This window comes from Centropristis striata, chromosome 9 (assembly GCF_030273125.1).
Source record: "Centropristis striata isolate RG_2023a ecotype Rhode Island chromosome 9, C.striata_1.0, whole genome shotgun sequence".
NCBI classification, from domain to species: Eukaryota; Metazoa; Chordata; class Actinopteri; order Perciformes; family Serranidae; genus Centropristis; species Centropristis striata.
In genome coordinates, this window is record NC_081525.1 from 35,889,449 (window position 1) to 35,916,884 (window position 27,436).

At 40.8% G+C, this 27,436-nt stretch overlaps 1 protein-coding gene and 1 long non-coding RNA gene across 3 annotated transcripts in view; one reads left to right on the forward strand and one right to left on the reverse strand.

Moving 5' to 3' along the window:
- haus8 (HAUS augmin like complex subunit 8) overlaps positions 1-22,291 on the reverse strand; it is a 48,570-nt gene extending 26,279 nt beyond the window's left edge. Inside the window, exons 1-2 of one of the 2 annotated variants that reach the window (XM_059340666.1) lie at positions 22,189-22,291; positions 19,532-19,640 (exon numbers count right to left, since the gene is read on the reverse strand). The gene's annotated coding sequence lies outside the window, so the exon portion shown is untranslated. The remainder of the gene's footprint in view (positions 1-19,531; positions 19,641-22,188) is intronic. The other variant, XM_059340667.1, reaches the window with a different exon arrangement.
- Positions 21,939-27,436, forward strand: part of LOC131977396 (uncharacterized) — a 77,757-nt gene continuing 72,259 nt past the window's right edge. Inside the window, exon 1 of the long non-coding RNA XR_009394887.1 lies at positions 21,939-22,401. This is a non-coding gene — a long non-coding RNA (uncharacterized LOC131977396). The remainder of the gene's footprint in view (positions 22,402-27,436) is intronic.

Genomic DNA, 27,436 nt, shown 5'->3' on the forward strand with positions numbered 1-27,436 from the left:
ATACCCACGGTCTTTTGGGGCTTTCGTTGCTAATTTGTAGCAGCATTTTTCATCAGGCTCCTAATCCACCATAATGCGGCTTTTTGGCCGTTTGTTGATGTTGTCAGTGCGGACCCCTGGCACAGGGGAGTGAATGTGCGCACAGCGAGCGGTCCCCTGTGAGAGCAGCCACACACATTTAGAGCCTGAAAAGCAATCTCCTCTAAAGGCCCTCGGTCTGCTCCGCTTTCATGTCGTCTGTGTTGTCTCGGTATAGAAAAAGAAGCAGTGGGACTCGTCCGGCTAGAAAACAGACTCTTTTTTTCAGAGTTGTTGGAGCACATGTTTCCAGACAGAAGGGGGTGTAAAGCTTCCTTTATTTACCAGATCTGTGTGCAAATGGTTAAATGAGTTTGTGGGTGTTTTGACAGATGATTATTAAGGATGAAGGGTGGGAGGGCTGACTCCTCTGTTTTCCCTCAGCACAGCTCACTGAAAGTCTTTGAAACGAAAACCAACTACTTTCTTTATCCAGACCCAGCCTTTATTTTCTTTCTCTCCCTCTCTCCCTGTCGCTGCAAGTTGGACAATTGATAAATATCGTAGCATCATTCTGATTAGAGCTGTTGCTCCGTGCTGTTAATTGATATCCTGCATATATAATTTGCAGAGTAAATGAGGTGGAAAAAACATTAGCAGCCTATTGAAGTTTTCTGCACGCAGCCGCTCTGACAGGGAGTCATTACGCACCGCATCAGTCCATTAAAATCCACATGAAGCGTTTGCAGAGGTGGTTAAAAACCATTTAAATAACGGCAGGAACGAAAACTAAGCCAATAAAAATCACGGGACACAAAGCATAACACACACACACACACACACACACACACACACACACACACACACACACACACGAGATCTGCCATGAGGAGGTTCAGCCAAAGGCTTTGAAAATGGACGGTTTGACACTGAAGCCATTTCTCCAGATTTTCAGCTCCAGTGCGCACCAACACCGTCCATGTCCGCCGTTAGATTACAGGCCTGGGACGAGAATAGACCTGGATCCACCACAGACACTGAACACATTAGACATCCGGGGCGCATCTCTCCAACGCCCTTTCATTTTTCATCTTAAGTCCTAATGGGATCTCATCGTGGCTCATATTGACGCGCTTATACTTCAAAAAAAGGTCCTAGAGTTTCCTCGTGTCACTTCAGGACCACCCACGGGCTCAGTGTGTCTTTATTTTAGGCACCACGACATCCGTCATCTTCGTGACACTTTCACAAACGACGTCAGGGCTGATTGATATGTGAAGTGACAGCCAAATGACTCAACAGTCACCAAAACACATTCATACATTTCAAGGCAATTCCCATCTCTCACTAACCGCTCCCATATGCCCTGTTTGGGCGTAAGCAAAGTTTCATTTATTTATAGAGTTAGATGTCAACAGAAAATCTGATTTATATATTTTTTTTCCTTTTAGGATCCACGAGAAACTCCTAGGGATGACACGGAGGGATTAAAGACCGTATTATCAGAATTATTATTGTCATCATCATTATTAAATTATCATTAGAGTTTGGTCTCAAACAGCGCGTGACAGCAGGGGATTAAAAAAATCGTTTTTGCTTAAATCTTTCTCTGCCCTGTCAATAACGTCACGGCCCTGATCGATGCACTTTGCTTCTTGAAGGACGCGAGGACGAAGGCTGTGCTGACACCACCGTGTGTGTGTGTGTGTGTGTGTGTGTGTGTGTGTGTGTATGCGCGTAAAATAGAGATGTCAGGCTTCTAGTCCTCAAGGTCACACTCTTCAACTGAAACTATTGAAAGCCGTTTTTCTCTTATTGTATACAGAACTAAAGCATAATATAGGCCTAATATAACATGATATAATATAATACATTCATTCCACTTTTAAGATACTGTTTTGGCCTATTAACACAAATTAGACTATGTATTAATTATAATTTCTATTAATTTATTAAGTGTTTATAAGTGAAGATTTACATCATTAACTTATTTGGAATAAACATGAACACAGACTTGGGGGTTTAGTCCTCGTGAAACTAGTCGTAGCCTCCTTAATAATTAATAATTAAATCTGCCTTTTAACAGACTGACTCATCATCCAAAGATGTGACAAGGTTGGAAAATCAAGACCCACTGAGATGGCAGGTGTTGCAAAATTAGTTACTATTATTGTATGTATATTTTTAAATGATCAATAACAGGGACAAATGCAGTTTTCAGATTCAGAAATTTGAAGACACACCAGGCTACATATCTGTAATATTCACATCTGTATTATAGAAGGTGTGGGCCATCTAATCATGAAAACAAAGCACTCACATTTTACTCTAGAGACATATTGGAATCCCTTGTCCCGCTCGAGTCTGTCTTGTCCACCAAGTCCTGCTTTGGGTCCCCGTCTTTAGAGACGGTGGGGGACAGCTCTCCCCTCCGCAACCTTTAGAGCCAACAAGCTACTTCTCTCCCCTTTCTATTAAACAAATAGGCCTATATTTTTTATCCCCCCCCTCCCTGATTCCTCAGTTTGTGTGTGCGTGTGCGCGCGCGTGTGCGTATGTGTGTGTGTGAGGGCCTGGAGGAAAGGAGAGGCGAGCCGCGGCTCTCACTGCCCTGTCGCTATAAATCACAGCTCGCAGTCTCCCTACAGCAGCCTCCGTGTTTTTGCAACAGACAGAGGAATCCTTCGCTTAATTAATTTAGAATGTGTAAATAAAGCGAGGACAGTGAACTCCCCATCATCTCTGGAAACACAATATTAACTTTGGAAGATCTTCGCCCTGCAGACTCTGACACACTAAACGAACACCTGCTGTAGAGAAAAAAGAGAGGGTGGGGGGGTACACACACACACACACACACACACACACACACACACACACACAGAGTGTCGGTGCAGGGGTATTAATGACTGCAGATATTAGGCTGCAAAGATCACCAGAACATGATAGCAGGTGATATTCAGACTGTTTTAGAAGAGTGAGGATGTGTTTACTGTAAAGTCTGGAGCCTTCTCACTACTGTCCTTCTTTCCTTTTGGTTCTTTTAAGTTTTTCCATCACATTTTTGTCCCTAAAACGTTTAGAATGAACATATTAAACATTCACTCTCAGAGTGTAGGGTTAGTGATCGAATTAAAAGCTTTTGGTACACCTAATGTTGACATTGGTGATATGATAATAATAAAAATATCCGTTTTTCTTTGAGACACATCTGTAATATACTCTAATTTACATGAAAAGACAGTTTACGTGCACGTTGATCTATGAGTGTCCACGCAAGTTGTACGGGATGAGATTCGTCACCTGATCTGGCACCAAATTACGCACAAGCGTCACGATGAAACAAAAGTGATAATAGACGAGAAGCACAGCGAGTGTTAAAGTGTCTTGAACCATTAACGGATATGATGCACAAATGCCAGCAGATAATTAAAGCTAACAGACAAAATTGATAAATGAGAACAATAACAGCTGAGCAGTGGTAAACAATTAGAAGCCTCTTCAATTACTCAGTCCCCATACACAGAAACACTCAATGAGAAAATAAAGTCGCTTTTGCATTTGCATCTCAGCTCAACTTGAGCTTCTCTATTCGCCTTAACGAGCTGTGATGCAGATTTCCGTCTCTAGATACACCACAGTAACAGAAATTGTGCTAAAATTAACAGTTTTTGTGCCCCCGCACTTGAACTACATTGCAGGGAGCTCAGGTGGTCCCATGTGGGGCAGAGCTGCCCTCGTGCTCCCCTTAATTCCCACACTGGTGTGAGGTAAAATCAACACTCTTATTGAAGCCATGCAATCCAAACTTACTGTACTATTATCTAATTCAATTAAACATTTTTTTTTTATCAATGGGGACCTATTCGGCTCCTTTCAGGGTCCCCTAGTGGTCATCGGACCTCAAATTGGGCAACACGAGCCTTCTCCATCAACTCCTGTCCTCGGTGTGGTTTTACCGGGGCGCACTGCAGCACTTCTCCCTGTATGTGAGAGCAGCTGCTGCTGGTCGCTGCATGCGGGCGCTTTTACCGGCTTCTTCCATTTGACCTTTGATGCAACGCATTAGACTCACGGCTCGGACCTAATGCCAGTTATTATAGCCCATGATTACTGATTAGGATTTAAACGATTCTTCCCTTGTATTTTTATTATACGCACCGTGCAGAGAAATAGCCTAGTGACATTTTCTTTCCATTAGTCAAAAAAAAAAAAAAAAAAAGTGTTACCATGCCTTTATTTGACAACTGCGTTAAAATAAAAAAATAATAATAAAAAGGCTTAAAATTAACAGTGGGCTGTATTTCTTCGAAGACATTTGAGCCTAATTAGTCTAATTAACATGGGGCAATTAAAATTAGAGAATACATTTAAAATATTTTTTAATAACAAACACGTGTGCATAAATAACCAAAAGACTTCATGCAGTGCAATCACTATGGAACAATAGAAGTATTTCAACGCGTCTGCTTTCTGAACTATCCCCTGCATAGGTATCCTGCTAATGGTTTTTAAGCGTGTAATGATTATACTTGAGTAAAGTTAAACAAAAGTCAGCTCAGGGTGCGATATAAGAAATACCAAGGACACACTGCAGCCTCCAGGTGAAAATGAAACTTTGTTTATCTAATCTGTTTCAGCGTGAAAGTGTGTTTTTGAAAAGTAAGGGGGAAAACCTCGCGATAAAATTGAAGTTTACCATCCAGAGTGAAATGCGATCACGCTGAGGTCGTGGGGCCAAACTTTTTAAGACTAATGTTTATTTAGAGAAGTGAGCGCTGTCTATGGGACTCCCCGTTCTCCCAGAATGCTTCACTAATGTCTTTACCAGGCCCGAGCAGACCACCAGCAGCAGGACTGCTGCAGCTCTCTGCTGTGGCCTTCTGACACAGGGCTGCATTCACTGCAACACACTGTCCCAAAACATTATTCTCATTCTGCATGGGCTGATTTGTTAAATACAACTTCCCATGCAAAGCTCAGTTTGGACCTGAATAGATCCAAATTTGTTTAAAAAACAAACAAACAAAAAAAACTTAAAAAAAAACAACCCTGTATCAGGAACCTGTACATATAAGAGAAATTATGTTTGTTTTTTAAGAAGGGAAAATATCCTATGTTGTATGTAACCTGTTGGCCTCAATAAAGATTAAAAAAAAAAACCTACACCAATGAAACAAGAAAATAAAAACACATTTTTCCACCTGCAGCAAATATTTGGTTCATAGGCAAAAACTATTACTTAAATAACTATATATTCTTTAGAAACTATTAATCGTCATTAAAAACTACATAATCATTGAATTGAGTTTTCGACATAGCCTACTAAATCGTAATTACTACAAAATATTGATATTTAAAATATTCGATAATAAACCAAGCGAAATAATATTAGAAAAAAGTGACATTATCTCACTACAATTTGATTAATTGAAAGAGAAAAAATATTCAGTGTAAAAACGTCTGTCCCCAGTGCCTGGAGAGCAGCAGCGTGTTTTCTTACAGTTTGTAAAATTGAATTAGATACGGTGGGGAATCTGACCTCTAGCCAGACCCGCATATTTTTCACCCCTCAGGTTTTAGTGTTCCTCGCGTATTTTTGTTTTCTCAGCTGGAACTGCCATTAGACATTGTGTCCGTGCCGTCCGTCTCTATCTTTACCATCTCTCCCCTGTAACCCCTCAGCAGAGCCTCTCTTTCTCCTCCTCTGGGCAGCTCACACCAGTTCACACCCCGCCACCAACGATGATCTGACACTGGACAGCCCTGCCTGCAACACAGGCAGCGCTGCGGACCACGGGCATGCGCAGTGTGTACACAGTATGTACAATAAGGAAAGTATGGAGGGCCAAGAGCTTCTGTCAACTTTGTTTCTTTATCAACAAATACAGATAGATTAGTGAGGAGGAGTAGGGGAGACCGGGGGCAAGTGTAACACACTTAATTCCTCCAATCAGAAACAAGCTAAAGTGATGACATTCACTCTGCACATGCTCAGTAGGAGTCTCCCTCTGGCAGGATCGATTCACCTCTGGAGAAATTTTCGACCAAAAAATATTTTTAAAAAGGTATGAAATTGTATTTTGGATGTACAGTATTTTTTACAGAAGTAATTTGAATGACTGTGATTTTGAATACATGTTTTAAATGAATGTTAACATACTATGCTAACATAGGTGATGCTGTAGCGAGTATATGAGATTCTATCATGTCTGAAAGATCTGAGCCACATGGCCCAAACCTTGTTTGTCTGTGTTAACATAGTTGTCCATTAGAACGTGAACATTTTCACTCAATTTTAATAACGTTTACAAAGGGTGTATTGAAATTATTTGTTCTACTTCAGCAGCTCATCAATTAACACACCTTTTGTGTATTAAATGTGTATTTATGTGTTCAAACAATTTTTGATATTGACAGAAATAACAGAAAAACAAAAATTAAAAATTTTATGTGCGCAAAAAAATTGTGGATTGTCGAAAAGTGTCGATTTAATGGGTTAATATTGCTCACTTTTTTCAGTCTTACAATTGTTTCCACCAGGGAGGCAACTGTAACACACTGGCTTCTTACATTAAATGTAATACTACAGTTTTGTCCTTTTTAATGAAAATGTATCAACTATTATTAATAAGTGCACACATATGTGTTTCTTACATCAAAAGATGACAAGTGTATTTCAAGTAGTCCGTCAGGAAATTGTAAAAAAAATTAAATGTTACAATTGCCCCCAGTCTCCATTTGTTGCCTGTAGAAAAAAAGATCTTCCATACAGAATAATGAATGTGGTCCTAATTCAGAATGCTTAAAAATCACATCCTTCTGATTTTTTTTTAAGAGTTTTTAAAACTAATTCCATGTGACTCTGTAATTGTCACTGGTAATTTCCATATTTCCACTCAAAAACACAAGGTGCTGCATGAAACAAAAACAATTATTTGGCCTGACATTGTAAAATTATAGTTATTTGGCTCCAACTTGTTTAGTGCTGAACACGAAGAACCTCAGTCTTCAAAGATGGCCGCCTTTTTCTATGGGAGTTATTGACCAAAAGTGCCTGTACAATTGCAAGCAATATAGGCCCATATGATTCTTCAGCACATAAGAGCCCTGAGGAGTCACAACAGCAGTTAAAGAGTCAGCAGCATCACAGCCTGCGAAAAGCCACTTCACTGGAGAGGCAGAGTGTACAGGAAGAGGCCAGGGACGGATGGAAAAACAGGCAGAGATGGATAAAGAGAGATCCAGAACACTCTGTGTTATTATTATATTTCCTTTAATTTTTATAGCCGATATTGGTGCAGAGGAAACTTATGTCTTGGGACATTCATTGTCTGAAAGTAAAGACAATGCAAAGCATCCTTTATGGTTTCTGAGATTATAATACATATTGTATAGACATGCACACACATCAGCACTAAAGTCAGTGTGTGTCAGCAGGTTTAAATTCATATCAGTTCAAGTTGGACATGCTCAGCTTTATGTGGTGAGTGTAACCCTGCAGACGTGCAGGTAGACAAAACATAATAAAAATCTTATGAACGGCAGCCTGCACATATTCTAACTACAAAGAGCTGCTCCTCAAATACCACACACATGTTGTCCCAGACGCACATGCAGCAATTCCTGATATCAAACTGGGTCTCCAAAGCAGTAGGTTTTTTTTTTCTGTTTTCACATTTCATGCTAGTAAAGGAAAACTTCACCCTTTAAACAACCATTTGTATATAAATGAGTCACTGCATGCTTCCTTGAATTCATTATTTTTTTTGTTTTTCTCGCATGCCTTCGTGTTGAACAGAGAATCTGAAAATGACCGAAACCATAATGAATCCTTCATGAAGTGAAGCAAATGGAGTACAGATTTAACAACAGTAAAATTTAAGTTTATCCAGTTGACAGCTCAATACTTTCCAAATACTTGTATTTTTCGTCAAAATTTTACTATTCCATACACTACTTATATATAATAATATGATAAATACAGCTGAAACACTATGTCTTCTTAGGCTGAAATATAAATAGTAGTGTGTATCATAATAGAGTGTTCATCTGTGAGCACACCTGTGTGTGTGTCTGCATGTGAGTGCACAGAGCGCCCAGGTTCAAAGGCGAAGTGAATGAAAAGGCCAAAGATGATAAGGCCACTCTGAGGAGAGGAGAAATGTCACACATAAAGAAAGGAAAGCAGAGAACAACTGCCTGCACAGTGAGAGGCTGATGCAGGGGTGAAGTAGCCTGAGATTGCACTCAGAGTAGAGGTAAAGGGGCATCTGATCACATGTATGTATGTGCATACATGTGTGTGTGTTTGGATGGTGGGGGGGTTATTGTTCTTCATGACTAGTAGAGTCATTTCAAAGGGCTAGAGGCGCGGCTAGATGATGGATTGGAAGCTGAAGGGGCGAGCAGATGGGTAAGTAGAGAAAGTGAGGTTAAGTGGCAGTTAGATGTTGCAGATCTAAGTAGATCAAGAGTGGGGGAGTGTGTGTGTGTGTGTGTGTGTGTGTGTGTGTGTGAGAGAGAGAGAGAGGTAGTAAAGCAGAGTTATACAGATATGGAATATTTCAGGGAGTGCCACCAAGACATAATTGTAGTGTGAATATTGTATTTGTGACAGATTTCACACATTTTATACCATTACAGTAGCTTTGGATGGTGATGCCGCTCTTTAGCTCCTCACTCCGTCTAATGGTGTGTTCTCACAGTGAGCAACAGCATCGACAGCTCACTACAAGTCCACTCATTTATTATAGTGGAAGCTGGTGACTAGTATGTGGACGATGAGGAAGCCTGTGTAAACTTTTCCTCTTCAGTGGCCATCTGCAGCTGTAAAAAGGCAATCTGTACTATGGTTTATACATTTGTGTGTGTTGGATCATTGTACCTGGCAGCAAAAAAATGAAAGACAAATAATTCAAAGCTTTCCAATACAGACACGGTTTGTTCACTGAAGTCAATATAATGAGCTTTGTTCTGCTGAGTGTCCATTATTCCAAACTTATTTACAACTAGGTCCCATAAATCTTTAATCCACAAAATTCAGGCCCAGTAATGATTACATGTTAAAGAGGACACAAAGTACGGGAACACTCTATTCAGCCAACAACAAGCTATTTTGCGCTGCCACTGTATTGATTTAAGTAAGTAAACATAAACTCAGATTACAGGTTAAATAAATGCTAAGAAAAAAACTTTCATGGTTGGTTTGTTGTTTGGCTAAATAGTAAAAACCTTCACAAAAAATTAAAGGTTAACCAACAGTAGAAAACCTCTTGGTATGAAATGTGAAACAGCCTTCAGAGAATTAGACGTCATTCAACCCTACTAGAGAAAAACGGCCTTCATAAGCACTCGCCACTTAGCTAATAAAGCTTGTTTCAACAATACAATAGTATATAACAGAAACATCCAAAAAGAAACCTGGTCAAAAAACCTCAAGTTTCTTGGAACCACTAAATACACAGATACAAATAACTCTATTTGTTCAGGAGGCTGTACATCAGCACTGTGGTAGTCGGTGCTAAATGCTAATGTTTACACGCCAACATGTTCTGAGTAAGAAGCTTGAATGCTAATGATGCTATAGTCAAGTAAAACACCAAGCTTGTTATCAATAAGTGGACCTTGGACACTACAATTAGCCAATAAACTGAAAATGTCTGCTCCCCACAGAAGCAGCAGCAGACTCGCAGAACAGAGTACCAGGAGTCAGATTTCACTTTTCATAAAGTAAAGCTAACTGCAGCTGCGGTCAGGTATTTATATTCTGTTGTACAACATAAAATATGTCAGTAATGTAGTAATGTGAATTTTTAAGTTTTTATGTGTTCTTAAAGCGGTTGCTAGCTTCACTCCGGACACGGATGGGAACTCTCACTTGTCCAGCTTACACTGTAAAAAAAATCTGTTTAATTTACAGTAAAATACTGGCAGCTGTAGTTGCCAGAACTTCACCGTAAAAAATACAGTGAGCATATGTAAATGTAAATATCAGCAAAAACTGTAATTTTTTACTGATTAATCCCATTACTTTTAGGGTAATTGTGTCATCATGGCATTTCTCCATAAATTGTACATGAAAATTTTATATTTACTGCAAAACTATGTGTTTTCTACAGTTTATGACAGTAGAATTCAAAGTTTTATGGTATTCTTTGATTTACGGTAATTAAAAGTGTCTACTACGGTGATATACAATGTTTAATTTTACAACCTGATGCAACTTGACAGTGTTTTACTGTAATTTCTACAAACGTTTTTTACAGTGTACAGCTTCTAGGCGTGTGTTTCTTGCAAACTTTTGTAGATTGTAGATGAGAACTAGAAAATTCCTAAAGAAATTTTGATTGTGTGCTTGCCTCTGGACCGTGACTCTCGTGGCTTATCAAAAGGGGCACGGATTAAACAGGGACTTTCTGCTGAGTGCACTGACACCTCATACAAGTCTCTAGGACAAACGGTTCACTAGTTAGTAAAAGGGGCGTGGCTTATCAAAAGGGGCGGGGTTATCAATCACCAGTTAAACAGGGACTCTATGCTGAGTAATCTGACATCTTATACAAGTTTCTAGGACAAACGGTTCAATAGTTAGTAAAAGGGGGCGTGGCTAATAAAAAGGGCAGGAATTTATGAATTATTGTTATGTAGAACTGAAAAGTGATGAACCATCATCATGCATGACAAGTTTGAGGCAGATTGGACAATGTATGGTCAAGTTATAAGGTCTCGTGTTTTATGAAGAAAGCCATGTCTGTTTACTTAGAGTAAACTGACAGTTATCAGTTAGAATGTCTGTGTTGGAGGAGGGGGGGGGGCTTTGGTAGCTAAGCAACCACGTGGCCAGGTGGAGTCGACCAATCAGAGCAGAGCAATCAACTGAAATTAACTGACGATGGAGACAGTTCCATCAAAGTGAGCAGACAGAGGTCGACAAACTTGAAATTCTGGCCTCGAACAGAAAGCATTTTCGGCAAAACCATAATACCTATCATTGATCCGACTTTACTTTGAGCGTCCTGAGTTCTTCCTGAACATCTCCATATGTTTTTTTTTAAGAAAAATGAAAAAATAGCTTTGTTAGAGCGATTTTAAAAAACTGTTTAATTTTTTTTTTGAGAAATCTTCCTTCATTTTTAATATGGGAGCCGATGCGGCAGTTGGTGCATTTTGTTTGAGCATCTGTGCGTCCTGCGCCCAAACTATAACTCTGACAGCTTTACCAGAGGATTGTGAGTGAGAGGACAAATTTTCCTACGTTTCTATGTATAAATTATTTCTGTAGAGTGAAATTTGCGGCCTGGAGCGCAGTTTTCAAATTTATTTTTTGACAATTCTTTCTCTCCCTCTACACTCTGTTTGATGACTTCTCCACTCTAGACTCTCCATAGGGTTACATTGGGGGGATTTTTTGACGTGTTTTTGCCCAATAATTTGAAAACCGTTTGTCGAAACCCTTAGAAAAGTCATAGCACACTTGTCATGGGCGAGCCGGTCGGTTTGATACCTTTTTTGTGTATGTGCGAGCAAAACTCTGGGAGGAGTAGTCGACCGAAAAAAACACGGAAGAAACGGAAGAATAAAAATAAGAATAGACCCGGTGAATAGTAGTTAGTGTGCTTTTGCAAGCAAGCACACAAAATAATAAACAATTTATTAGGCCATGGTTTCGCTAGCTTGTCAAAACCGCTGGTCAGCTTGTCGGAGGTCATCTGAAGCATAATGGTAGTGACGTTTAACCACGACCGTGGAGTAGTTTGCTATAGCATAACGTTAGCTTTTTACTTCTGTCAGCTGCAAACGCTTCAAACATCATAAAAGTGGTGTTCATTTATAAAGGTAATCCTGCTGAAAAAAATGCATATGCATCAGAAAGGTCTGTTTGCCACAGAGCTTATTTTCTGTAATGATCCGAAATCCAATTCATAAATCCCACAAGGGAATTCTCAGTGGACCCCAAGGCGATGCTAACCCCATGGTGAGCCAACGTCATTTTGCTTCCTCTCTATTATGGCAGAGGTGAAGAAACCGAAGAGGATGTTAAAGAGGAAATAAGGAGAGCATAAGGAGGGAAAAAGGAGAGAGAAGCCGAGCAGGAGTAAACATGACCAAAGTGGACGGACAGACCAACCTGGTCTCACAGAAACCCGTGAAATAGCCACGGATTTCGCTTAACTCAAAATCCGTGGAATAGCCACGGAATCGCTCAAATTTCCGTGAAACTGACACGGATTTCGCTACAATGCAAGTTAATGACAGTCATATCCCGTGGCTATTGGTTCATTCCAAGTCACGTGACTTTCAAGGTCCCAGCGGTCAGAACAAAAAACATGGCGACAGATAAATCAATATTTTGACTTAGTTTCTGCATAAAAATGGATTTTGATCACATTTCTAGCGAGAAATATATGTTTTATTTTCTAAATCTTCACTCAGTGAATGTACATAATCACTTTGTATGTTGGAATAGCCACGGGATATGACTGTCATTAACTTGCATTGTAGCGAAATCCGTGTCAGTTTCACGGAAATTTGAGCGATTCCGTGGCTATTCCACGGATTTTGAGTTAAGCGAAATCCGTGGCTATTTCACGGATTTCTGTGAGACCATGTTGGATAGACGGACATTGCTGTAGCTGAAGCTATGCTGTAGGATTTGTACAGTGTAATGGGGAGGATGTGATCTCGGGCCTCAGACAGGCAGGTAAGCAGGCGATGGCTGTGCCTCAGAGAAACAGGGCTGGGCCACACAGCCAGGCGCCAATACATTTCTGGGGGGGAGAGAAGTGAATTGTGCATGTTCATGTCTGTTTGTCTTCTACCATATTGTGGACTGGCTGGCTGGGACAGGCCCTTCGGGTGGCAGGCCTGTCATGGGCCTGTTGGTGCTGCTGTCACAGACCATTGTGGCTGTGTGGGATTGATGAGGAGCAGCAACAGGATGACTTACAACTGCCGGGGAAACAGGAACAGGAACAGGAACAGGAACAGGAGGAGATGAAGACGAGGAGGAAGAGGAGTCAAATTGCAAGGTGAGATGTAAGGCAAAAAAAAAATGGACAGGAGGCTTCGCACAGCATCAAATGGAAATGAAGACATGATACATTGAACTGAAAACATTCTGGAAAGTTCACGGCTGTAGACTGGAATGCCAGCCACTTTTTCTAAGCTTTAACGCATGTCCTTAAATATCAGTGTCTGCTAGACGTTGTTAAATTGGTACAATTACTAAGGTTTTGGATGGAGGCACTCCCTCGTCTTTTTCTTTACATCTTATCATGAAATTCCAGGCAAAGCTTCCTTCAAAGTAAAGTCCATTTAATATATGTGGCAGAAGAGTTGTTTCCTCCCATCTGGGCTAAAAAATGAATAATTACACATTTAAAAAATCTATTTAGACCACAACATCTCAACTCTAATGACGTCAGGTAAATAGAGAAATGCCATACTAAGGCAACTTTCTGACATTGATTATATGACGAAGGCCACCCACTATTACAAAATGTGTGAACTCTGTCCAGAGCTCAACTAAAGTTCGGACACAATAAATATCTATAATCCCTGACATGTTCCAGGGATTATATTTCAAGCTCTGGGTCCCCTAAAATCACTCCATCCCACAGCAGTGTTCCCGACTCCACCCACCTGCTACCATAAGAAGGTCAAAACAAACAGTATTTGCAAATAAAGTCTGGTCTTAACCTTTCTTTCCGCTGAATCTGCTCTCCCTTTCTTACTCCTCTCCAATTATCCTAATCCTTCCATCCACTCTGTGATGTTTCCTCTCTTTTTTCTCCTCCGACAGCCGCCAAGGGATGTAACGGCTGATGTACGAAGGGTAATGGCCCTCCTCTTCCTCCTTGCACCCCTGCTTTCCTCTCCTGTTGGTTTGCTCGGTGGCTCTCCCTCCCCTAATTCAATTCTACATGCTTTTCTTGGCTTGACCGGCTCCCGTCTTCATTCAACAATTTTTCCCCTCTGCCTCCTCCATTTCTTCTCTGACCTTCTTGCTTTCTCCATTAAATCCTTCTTCGCTCTTTTTTCACATCTCATTTTTAGTCTCTTCTCCCACTCTACATCAACTCCCAGCATTCTCTGTCTCTTTTCTCTCCCCTCTTTCTGTCTCTCTCGCTTCCAGTTGCTATGTTTTTAGTGCTGCCTCTGATTTGCAACCTCTGGATGTACCCCGTCTTGCTCTCGTTCTCTGGGCCGTCTGCCTCCCTCAGAGGGAGCAGCTCACTGGGGCTGAGAGGGGTCACGCCTGGGTGAGGGATATCACTTCTCCCCTATCTTCTTCTACCTTTCCTTTCCTTCCCTCATTCCCCCTTTAACTCCCTCTCTCTCCTCTTTATCTCTCCCTTCTTGTTCTCCTTTCTAGACATCCCTCCTCCTTCTCTTGTCTCTGTCCACTTTTTCCTTCTTTTCCTCTTCAAGTGACATAATTGATTTGCTGAATTCCTTGAGAAGCACATCGGGCCAAAATCACATTCCAAGTCTACTTTCAAAAACGTCATTTCACTCTGAGAAGCATGTTTTTGGAAATACAATTATATTTATGATTTCAACATCTCCTATACACTGCATATTGAACACTGTTTATGGGACAAAGATAAACATGTTACGGCTGGGCAATATGAAGACATATATCATCAAAACGCCAATTGTCGTCGTTTTGATGATATAAGTCGGAATTTATGTCCTGGCATTGTACATATTTTTCTATATTGTGATGTCGAAAAACCAGAGGACAAACTTTGTTACAGCAATATTTATGTAATTTGGACGACACTTTACATTCTGATCCTTGCACAACTGTTTTGCTAATATGGAGAATGCAAAACTAAGCTTTCCCATGTGGTTATTTCATTTACAGTAGACTATTCATTTATTGAATTACCAAAAATGTGGTATTGGGTGATATTTATCAATATTGAAATACAAAATACTATATAATAGGAGAAGATTTTGGTCATATTGCCCAGCCCTAATACACGTTTATATTTATTTTATTTCAACACAGGGATATTTTAAGCAAGAAGTGTGAGTGTGTGAGCATGCTGATGAATGATTGTCTCAATGAGATACTGTTAAAGAGATTTGTGTACACAGATGCAGAGAGAGAAAGAGTGTGTGATGAGGAGTATGGAGACAAAAGGGAAAGGATGGAGATGGAGATGGAGAGAGAGAGAGAGAGAGAGAGAGAGAAATCGGCCAGTGTGTGTTCTTGTGGGGGGCAACTGAGGGGATCATCTTCCCCCCTCGGCCCCTCCCTGGCCCCAGCCAGAAGCCTCCAGGGGTCCCTGGGTTCCTGAGGAAAAACATCTCGGCCCCCATCACCCCTGAACCCAGCGCTGGGCTGTTTACCTTGGCCTGGCTGCCTGACAGCTTTACTGATGTTACATACAGGCACACAGGGACCCCGATTCAGAGAGGGAGAGGGAGCAGGAGCACAGGGAGAGAGGAGGAGGAGGAGGAGGAGAGAGGGATAGATGAGGGAATGGAGGAGTGAGGAGGATGGAGGATGGATGGGAGGACAAATGGCACAAGTTGAGGTGAAAGCTGGGAGAATATAAAGGAGTAGAGGAGGTGGGAGAGTGAGAGGTGTGAGGGAGCGAGAGTGTTAGCTTACTCTGATCTTAATCACCACGATCAGATCCATTTGGGGAGATCTCCAGAGGAGAGAGCTGTTCAGAGGGCAACAGAGTGCACACTGAGTACACACCAAGAAGAAATATTGCCGGCAAAAAGTCTGCACTGGAAATACAGGCATTAATTTTCATCAGCTTTCTAAGTAGATCGCTGTGTATATAAAGCAATATTTTGTTTTGAGGATCATTGCTCAATGAAGTATGTGAGATTTGAAAAGCAAATGTGGGATGGAGACTCAATATTTTGACAGGGGCTAGCGTTACTCATTACAGTGCGGTGTAGAAATGTATAGGCACTTTCCATACTGTTCACGGGGAGAGAATGGAGCAGAGAGGGGGCCACTGCCACTCACTGTGCAAATGTTGACACAAGTGTACCACATCTTTTTAAATAAATGAACATTATCAATTTGGAACAAAGTATCATAAAAACTCCCTCATTCGTTCAACTATAACAAACATGATTGATGAGTATGATGCAATAGGTAGCAGAATTTGGTAGTGATGTAGAAGAAACATCCCAGATGGCCGTTTTTTTGGCAGTTAGTGGAAGAACAAAAAAAAAAAAGCAAACACGCTCCTTTTGATGATGATCTGAATTTGCATTCATCCTTCATCATTTCAGGATAAAACTTCCCCTCATGCCCTGCAGTTTGTCTATTTGTAGGCGTTTGTTTGTCCATTTCTGAGCCACAATGCTGGGCTGGGCCGGGCCGGGCCGGGCCACAGGGGTTTCTGCGTTGGGGTGGGAGGTCTGTGTTTTGTAGCTCAGAGCTCTAAGTCTTGTTTGTCTGTCCTGAGCAGCTGGACAAGCTGTAATAATACAAACGGGCCTTTGAACAGGCTGCTGTGTTGTGCCGCTCTGGCTTGAGTTACATCCCACACACACACTTGTTCGCTCAGAAACACACACATATGACGGGCAGACTGGCAACCGCATACACATGCACACAAAGTCATACCGAAAAAACACATGTTCGCACACTCATGAACACAGGTGGACGTGCAGGCATGCGTGCAAGCACTAATATACACGGATACACACAATGCACCCTTGATCGTTGATCACAACTAAATAAGCCCCGCACTCTGCCGAACTGTGATTGATCATCTTAAACTCTGCTGTCACTCGGCTGACGGCCTGTTTGTCTGTCTCCTCTGCTTGTTTGTTTGTTTGTTTGTGTGGACAGACGGGTGGCTTGCTTGTTGTTTGTTTATGGCGGATCATTTGTCACAATAAATCATTAGGGAGGGACAGACACACACACACACACACACACACACACACACACACACACACACACACACGCAGACACACACACACCTTTGAGCCCCCTGGATTGTTTCCACTGCTCTCAAACTGATTTAGGCTTACACAAACACTTCAGGCTCACTGCGCTGTCACCCTCACACGCTGGAAGCTGCTGCTCCCACCGAGAAAAAAAATGGGACATAGTTGAGTGCCACCCCACTCCACTACACTGACGGATGACTTCCTCTGTCGTTATGCAATGGAGTTCAGGGCTTCACCTGCCCTGGCCGGGCCGGACCAGTGGCCTCTGTGCACACGGCAGGATATGAGAGGACAGGGAATTAGTCTGTAGGTTGTTAGGTCACTACTCTAGGGATCTACATTAATACTGGGTTGGGGAAAAGACGGGAGGGGGTTGGGGGAGTCCACATGTACAGTATGTCGACACAGATTTCATTTTCATTTGATGTACATTGAGATTAATGTTTTTTTCACATGGTAATTGTTTTAATGAGTATTGCTTTTACAGTAAAAGGTGTATTGTACCATAATGAGCATGTTCAATTAATAAAGTTACTGGTTACCATGACATTTTTTTTTTCAGATTATCTGTGATCACAATTACATTGGTATCTTTTTACTTTCGTACATACTGCAGCTGCCCTTACAAATTATGCACTGTTGCACACAGTATACACACAATTGGGACATACAATGATCCACTGCAATTAAACTTTGACCCTCTGGCTCATATATATGCTGCGAGCATATATAGAGGGTTGTTGGTCAGAAGAGCCAGAAAAGCATGCTGGCTTGCATATTGCAAAATGCGACTGGATGTAGTAAGACATTCTGGTACTTTTTGCATACTGCATTTGATGTAGTGCTATGTATTGGGACATACTACATATTTTTCTGGCTTACTATAGTTAGTTTTTTATAATATAGTTTGTTTGTCAAACATGCAACATCAGTGAGACAACCTTCAGTGAAACAACCTTTATTTCTAGATATGTATTGTACATGCAGCCTCACTGGAATTGATTACTGGTTATTAGTTACACCTGTGGCTCTCCTGTTGTAACAAGTCAAAACATTTGTTATGAAAAAAGATGTACTTGCAGACTCTCAGAGCTGGGTCTTTTAATTAGTGCTATATTAAATACAGCTGCACTGGTCCAGCCAACCCCCCTTAATCTTCACTGAATGTTAAAACTGTTGCTAGAACCAAATGTATGCACTGTTGTCTGCTCTAGTTGCTACAGTGCGGTATTGTTAAATTGTTTCAAATATTTTTATTGTGAAGCAGACAGTATATCAAAAATACATCCATCTCTGGTTTGTCCAATGCTTCATAATTTCATTATAATTAACAAAGGTGTCCTACAAATAAGCAATAAATGAAAAAACAATAAATGGGAGAAAAATATAAAAAGTATACAAAAATATGTAAACGAATACATATATTAAAATAAATAAATAATAACACCCTCCCTGACCCACCCCGTCCCGCCCACCCAGTACTACTCAATTTTTCCTACATCCTGTTTTAAGAAAGAAATAATTGGTTGCCACATCCTCTTGAAGTCTTCTAACCTACCACTAAGAGAGTAACGAATCCTTTCAAGGTGCAATGTTTCAGTCAGTGCCGTTAACCAAGCTTTGAAAGTAAGTGTCTCCGTTTTTTTCCAATGGAGGACGGTATTGTTAAATTGATCTGAGAGTATTTTCTTCTTAAATACTACAGCCACAATTGCCCGAGGAAATTGTCTAGTCCACACATTAAAGGAATTATGAGTAAGATTCTTAAACTATGACATGTGGGATAGAGGGTGACATGGAGTGAATATTCAGTCCTGTCCCATCCCACTCTTCTGAGCCATCCCATTCTGTTCCCTGACTCAAAATGTATTCACCAAAGGGCACACAAACATTAAAAACACACTGGCTGGGGCTCCCTATATTTTTTCTAATGAGGGCCAGCTGGTAGATCTCTGATTCTAACACGTTTGGAGGGCTGGAGCCTGTCAGTGATTGTATTTATTTATTTATATATAAAAACTGATCTATTCTTATTATGATTTCCATCCTGCCTGCTCCCGTTTACTGTTTTTCCTGTCCACTCCCAGTCCCCTGATAGTAGTAAAACTGACTCCCATCTCGCGGGGATCCAACTTGGGATTCCGGAAAAAATGTCAGCCTCTGATGTGGGACAGTGAGCCAACATACACAATACAGAAGGACCCTAAAACTAAGGAAGCTAAATGGAATTCAGCGATTAATTTAATCATTTACATGTCTGCTTTTTTAACTGTGACATGTCAGAAGACCTGTTTGCAAATCAGTTTCCCTACAAACCCTGCAATTACCTATTATTGACATTGTTGTCTCCACCTATAGGTGGGATTTGAAATCTCTACTAAATATAAATTATTAGAGTTAAAGCCCCAGAAATTAATCAGGCAAAATCTTTGATAACAGCTGTAGGGATGCATCATGGGTATGAATGCCATTAACAGGGTAATAATAGGAAAATGTTCATCTTGTGTTGGATAAAAGCTCTATTTGGGATTTTACTTAGAAATGATTTGATTTAAAAGTGTATTGACTTTACCTGAATGAGGATGTGACAGTGCCAGTGGAGAAAGAGTTGAGGAGGGACTCAGGCTGCGATCTGGATGGAGCCTGGATTATCCAGCCATGGGTTATACAGAGTTGAACATCTGGTCACAAAGACAGCAGAGATTGTGTTACTCATCCCTGACAGCAAGAGAGGAGCATGTGAGAGTGTCTGAGATGAGAAGACAGATGAAGATTTTTTTCTTTTTTTTGTGTGCAAATTATTCATGTTTTAAAAAGGATGTCAAACAGTCCTAAGCAGGGAAAGAGAGAAAAAGAAACTGAAAGACAGCAAAATGAGATTGTAAAAACTAAAGTGTGCCTCCGTCCTGTCCTCCCAACCCCCTTGCTGCCCTCTGCTCCTGACCTCGAGGCCTTGGGGTGAGTTTGTAAACAGTTTCTCAGTGACCTCAACATCTGACCACTCTGTCCTGTACAGCAATAAAACACAGACAGAGGTACTACAAATGCAAGCAAGCCACATAAGCAAAGACCTTAAAGAGAACAGTTATTTATCGTGCTATCAGTTATTGGAATAATTGCCCACTGAATATACGTGAACTGAATAGTAAAGTATCTTTTAATTATTACTTGAGAATGCACTATTTAAATTTGTGAGTAGTGAATTAACATATTTACTGTATGAAAGTGATAATTAATGTAATAGATATGAATGTAATAACTTATTCTGAATGATTTCTGATGATGTATAAAATAATGTCTACAATGTTTAATTGTTAAGTGATTTTTGTTTTGTCTTGTGGACCCCAGGAAGACTAGCTCGTCCCACTTTTGGTGACAGCTAATGGGGATCTTTTTAACAATAAACAATAAACAATAAACCTACAAGCAGGGCCACACATTGTCCGTTTAAGCAGAGAGAGAACCACATTTGCAAAACACAAGAGTATGTTATCAAGCTGTTAGTTTGTCTACCTCTGTTTGGACTTCCTCATTTTTATGTTGAATTCGTTTTATGGGGAGATCTGTGCGTTGGTCAGAACAAAGTGTACTATGTATGTAGGTACACATTGGAAAATCCTTGCACCATTTATCAGCCTCATATTTGCTTGTGAACTTTTGTGGGAGTGCACGACACGGTTCATCTTGCTCACTCTCGCCACGCTTTGTTTTTACATGGCATGCTGGGATTTTTTCTGTGTTGTGTTTGGTTTGTGACTCCTCAGCCACAGTCTTCATTAGATAATGAAGGGGAACCGTATTTGTGGTGGAAAGGTGAAGGTCAACACAGTGTTTGGAATACACACGCATGACTGATCGGTCAGCCTGTTGAGCTATACAGACTCTGATGAGTCAGCAAAAACATCGGCTGTATGTTTTCTGGAAGGAAACTAGCTAAATGTCAGTTTTTGCTTTTTTTCTCTCAAATTTTATGTGTTAGATTTGATTTGAGTTCTACCAAAAATATGTGAGTATGTTTCCATTAGAACAGTTTTGTAAGTTTTGAGAGAATTTCATAATTAACAGCACAATAAAGTTTGATTTAATGTTTTAATCAACTGTCTTTACGTGAAAATTAAGACAGCAAGGTGGCACAACATGCAAGATAGCACAATAAATCAAGAACTAATAACTAGGACACATCATGGCACTTCATTGCTGCTATTGTGGTTGCATATGCTTCCATAGAGCCCCTGTGCACAAACAAGGAATAAAAGTTAAGTTAAGACACACAAACTGTAAAATAACTTAGTATTGAATAAAGTAATGTGAATAGGTATGAAAGAAACTGAATAGGGTCGAAGAATACTTGACCAATAATCCATCATCACAATGTAAAGTCTATGGGTGGAGGGGGAACTCACAGGTGAGGGCAGCCGGAGAAACAATACAGCGCAAATTTAGTGGGCCGCATACTGAGTAAGTAAGCCTGAAAGCCCCAAAACTTTTTGACACATGAGTTCAGTATCCGGTTAAATACATCCATGTTCCTGAAAGGAGAATTTAGCCAAACTTCCTGAGCTTCTGACAGCCAGAGCATGCCCAGAAATGTTCAGAACACAGAAAATGAATAATAACATTTATAATAAAGGCAGATGGGAGGGTCTCTGCAAATACAGACAACGCTACACTTCTAGTGGGTCACAGGCCTAACTGATGATTAAGAGGGATTCCTTTTGTATGATTATGTTCATGTTTTTGTTGGGAAAATTCTACTTAATGTGCCTTTACAACACACAGATTTCGCCGTCAGTTTCACCTCAACGTACATTTTTATTGGTCAATATCAGTGGCCGGTCAGTGGTCGCTGTAGTGATTGGCTGTAGGTGAGGAAGGGAAAGTGAGAGGGCGGGCACACCACACACGTAGACCGCGGAAGGAACCACCGACCGTGCGAGGGAGAGAGAAAGTAGGTCGAGGTCCACAAAAGGAGGAAACATAGCAACTTTGGTTTAAGACGGCAACACTTACATACCTAATTTAACTTAATTAAGCATTACTTTAGTCTGTATGTGTGTGGGAGTAAAGTCCGTGAGTTACTAAAAATAGCCGTTAAGCTAGCAGGCGTAGCTATGGTAACCGCTTAGCTGCTATAGTTAATTAAGTGTGTTTTTAGCATCGGCTAGTAGTAGTTTCTTTGAGTTCGCTTGTGGCTACTGGATAAGTAACACAAAATGAGTGTAAACCTACCTTACCCTGGTTTTAAATACAGGAAGCCCCTCCGGGTGAACTGTGGGGGTCATCTGATGAAGACACCTGCCGGGACTTTTGACGTGTTACAGGGTCAGTTAGCGCCATTACTGACCGGAAAAGGCCCCGGATGTCTCTGACGAAGATGCTGGCTTCCGGTTGGTCACTGTTACTCTCTGACACAATCCAACTCTCCAGGACAGAAGCAGAACTGTAAGTTTAACTTTTCATCAATGTTCTTTGGTTTGGGTGAATATGTTTTTTCTAGCTTCAGCTGTTTTAATTGTATGTGTTTTTGAGTCCATTTACTGCAGACAAATGCAGTGAAATCATTTGTGTCTCAGAACTTTACCACTCTCTGTGCTTCCACATGGTAATTTATGGTTTAGTTTAAATAGTTTATAAAGTTTGTGGACAAACAAATTGATTGTTGATAGTTGAAATTTGTAAATTATTTCACATTTGTTATTATATAATATAATATAACATATTAATAGCTTATATTTAAATGTATCAATGTATTACCTCATTGTGTTACAGAAGTATTACAAAAGAATTTATAAATGAACGCTAACTGTTATTTGTCTTTTTACAATGTTGTCTGGGGACACTTATTTTAAAGAGGATCTAGGTATAAGTGTCTGAATTTAAGCTGAATGGTTAATTCTGTTAGAAGGTTGTAATAATTTCCTTTTGTTAAAGTAAACTTTTAATGTAGCTACATTGAGATACAAACCCAAAAGCCCCCACCTGTCTAATCTAAACATAGCCCACAACGTTTTAGATATAATGTAAGGTGTTGAGGTGCTGCATCAAACATTTTTTATTCTTTACTTTTTGGCTTTCTGGCAGAGTGGAGAAATGACACAATAAGTATTGGTCAAACCTTTTTCTAAGCAGATTTAAAATTCATATAAAGACTAGTGGATGGAAATGTACCGTGTGCGTTTATGAGCTGCATTGTGGATGAATGTTTATTTCTGAGAGTTATTGTACGGAGTCTGGGGAGTTTTTTCTTTATTCTTTAGACCTTCTGTGCTTTGCTGTTATGTTGTGGCCTCAGTAGCACTTGCAACACGAAGAGACATTTCCTATGTCACTCCTTTGTTATGTCTATGTTCCGCATGATCACAAAAAGTGGATCCAACTTGGAGAACAGGAGAGAGATAGGGGAGTGTATAATGAGAAATTGAAAAAAAAAGGAGGAAAATATTGAAAAAGTGAGGAATGGAAGTGTTTCCAAAGGTTTGCTGAGCTCATGCCTTGTAGCCAAGTGACAAATGAGACAAGGGAGGGTAAAAAACATCAACAAGTGGGGTGGAAATGAAATGGGGGAAATGACTACGAAAGAAGAGCAACGGGGTGGAAAGATATGGGTGAGTTGGTGGGAAAGAGCAAGAGGGCATGTGGAGGCCACGCGAACCACAAAAAAAATGGGTTGAAATGAAAAATTTGATAAAGCCCTGCTGGCTAGCGGGGGCCCGATCGAGCACAGGAGGGAGGGTGGGGTTGGGATAGGGCTTTAGAGGGGCTATCGGGAGCAGCACATCTGCAAAAGCCATTAAAGAGTCTCCATGTATGCGGCGTGACGCTGTGTTTTCTCTACCAGGCCTGCTTTGGGCCTGCGCAGCAAAACTGGGATCGGGTTTCGTCAGCGTGCAGTGGGGGGCCGTCTCCAGTTGACGCGTGATGATTTAGTCAGGTGTGAGCGTGCACTTTCCAATTTGCAGGGAAATAAATTAGAAGTGATTTTTTATGAGGCCTCTGTCCCAGGCTGTCTCTAGGCTCTCTCTCCCTCCCGCTGTGCACTGTCAGCCCAACTGATGTGTTTATAAAGAGTGCTGCAGTGGGAGCTGCCCCCACATAAACACGCACACACACACGCACACACACACACACACACACACACACACACACACACACACACACACACAAACATGTACAGTACACATAGGATACACAAAAAAACACATGCACATATAGACATGAGTAATGAAGCAATGGCATGCATGAAAAACACATTGTTGTGGCAGTGCAGTTTTTTCAAACTGCACACAATGTCACATTTGCATGCTTTCTAATACATGTTTGCTCTTGTGAAGTTGGGCAGTAGTGCAGAGAGCGATGAATGTAATTACTGCTTCTTTTTGTGAACTGTTAACCTGTGGCATAATCGGCAAGCAGGGACAACAAAGATTTAATGGACAAAAAGAACGACAACAACAGCAAAAACAACTAAAAATGAGTCTTCTCATCCTCATTAGAAACAATTCCTCTGGCTGAGCTGTTCTGAGAGTTCAGTAACTGTATTTAGGCAGTGTTAAAAAAATATCCTCAGTAAATTGTTCCAGGTGCAGTAGCAGCTCTGCATGATAGTTAAATAACAACAGAGAAACACAGGTGTGTTAGTGGTACAGCACACAGAGCAGAACAGATCCGGGCAGAGATGATGGTTTTCTGAGGCGAGGGAAACATGTTTGAGCTCCACCAGGGTCTAGAAGCCGGAAACCCAAATCCCATCTAACCTCTGACCTCTGTTTGGTTCCCCTGCTACTGCTCCCACACATGGCTCTGGCTGCCCTTACTAAATGACTCCCTGACTTGTCTTGTCTGGCTGACTTTCTTCATGCATGTTTCTTGTTTATCTTTGTCTCTTACTGAGTGAACGGCTTTACCTCCATCAGATCTCTGATCCACAAGTCTGCTACACAAGTGAAACACTCAAGTTATAAAGTCAGCTGCTCAGATGCGCATGTAAACTAGTGTGTTACTCCTGTTGTTAATTAACACATCTGGTCATGTTTTTTCGACAGGCCGGAGGATGATCTGAGATTCATTCAGTTACTCAGCCTGTTAAAAAACTTATTCTGTAGTTGATTGGCCACTGAACTGGTTTTTATTAACTGACCAGGTTGTGATGTGCATGCTTTTGGGAGGCAGTTCTGGATGACATGTGGCATGTGGTCCTCATGTGTTCTGTGTTTTCATGAACATCCAACATGAGCTACTGAGTTGATCCTGAAAATGCTGTGAGTGTATCAGGTGTGTGCTCATTTGGATCCAAAAATGAGGTATAGGGCAGACACGCAGGCCTCATTTCCAAGATTGGCAACACTGACCATTAGTCCTTTATTTTAATGGGCTGATGGTTATTTATTACTCTGAAATATTTGTGAGTGTGTGTGAACTTTTTATTTTGGGTTGCTCTCCCCTACGTCCCTACGATGGTACTGTACAGCCCTTAAAAGGGAGAATTTTGTTGCAGGGTTGTGGCTGAAGTTGGATGTGTTTCATCAAGTCTTCTCTGTTAACATGCAGCCGATTGCAGACACTTTGGGGTTTGGAACTTAATTCACTGTAGACGGAAGAATGAAATCTCATCTCATCACCACACCACAATGACATATACTGAAAACACACTGCCTCATCCCATACCTCAATTGAAAAAAAAAAAAAAAAAACATTCAGTTTGAACGTCAAAGCAGAGGTATTTTGACTTGATATGATGCATTGCCATGGTCAGTGATAAAGTAAATGATATGTGGCAGTAAGATTTGAGAATTACTTTGTTACTAAATTAATATGAAGTTTTTTAAATTTTGAATATGTATGACAATACCAGATCGGTAAAATTGAATTAGTTTGCTGTCATATTGCCGGGAAGGATTTACACAGTAGGCATGTTGTTAACTGTTTCTGAAGTTAATTCAGTCCATTAGAAAAGCAGTGTAACCCATTTTGATTATCAAGACTCAATGCATCATTGGGTCAATTGAGGATAATTGTACTTATACAATCATTGTGTCAAAGCAATTAGATACTGTTGTGAGAAAATAAGGTATTGCTTTCACGCAGTAATTTCAGAGTAATGGTTGTCATATGAGGATGTTGGTTTGTAAGGATTGTAGGGTTTTCATCTTATCCTCCTTTTAGCCTTACAGTATGATAAAAAACATTGTGGTTGGTTTTCTTTGCTTGAAAAGGATGGACTGTGGCATGGTCCTAAGCATTTGCAAGGGTTATAATCTAAGTCGGTAGTTTATTTTCCTGAAACCACTTCTAGCAGCTCGACATTTACAATGGAACTTTGAACAGGAAGTCAGCGCACAGCCGTCATCTCTAGGAGAGTCTGAATTTGCCTAACCCTCCTACACACAGCAGATGAACGAGAGATTGGGAACTTTTTTACTGAGGGGGTCAAAGTCTCCTTCCTTTACGAGTTGTTACAACATGAATGGGAGCACTGAGCGAGGGAGGGAGGAACTAGGTGGGGAGGGAGGAAAAGCGGAGGGTGGGAGGGAGGAAAGGAAGTGAATGGTGTAGTTTTTCTCAGCTATAGCGCCCCTGAGCGAGGTGAGAGGTGGGGGCCAGGGGGCACTGGCTGGGTGGTCAGCATGATCGGCGAACTGTGTGTGTTTATGTGTGTGTTAATGGCTGTGTGCGCATGTAAGAAAGTCAGAAAGAGAAAGGAGTTCCGTATGCCAGGTATCCAACTGCGGGAATAATCAAAAGCATCTCATATTTCCCTCAAGGTCATTTGATTTTTTTTTTCTATTCTTGTTTTTCGATCAGTTTTCTTCCCTTCAGTTACCGCTTCTATTCTTGTGTCATTGTTATTCCATGCAGAGCTTACACATGCACATTCTCTGAGGTTTTGCTCTTTATGGGCTGCAGAATGAGGTGTAGACCAAAATGACTACTCTAATCGAGTAGCCGCACGGGTCCTAAAACAACAGACTGCATTTAGCCAATATAACTCATTCCTCTTGACCATAAACTATCCAAGCTTAATAAAAAAGGCATCAAGCATTGAAAGCTTAAGTATTTCACTTCATACAGACAGAAATATGCAGCATGTAGAACGCTCTGTTCAGTTTACAGATGTGGGATGATGCCACAAAATAATTTAACATGTTGGAAAATATGCTTTAAAACTCTGACACCACTCTCGTACTTGTAGGATAAGTACAACGCTACAGCCAGAAGACAGGCTCCATCCAAAAGCACCTCGAAAGCTCACTAATTAAAGATGCAGTCAGCAACTCGAATCATACACTTTTTTTGTCCGATCCAGCTAGAAGCTCCTCATGGTCCACTGACTGTCCGTGCTGTTTGTGTGCTGAAAGAAAAAATCTGGTGTTCATATACAGCTGTGGCTTTGACCAAGCCACACAACAATATTGAAGCCAGTACAGGGGAAAGGCCATGGGAGTATAAAGAGAAAACCAGTGGAAGTGAGAGGGACGGT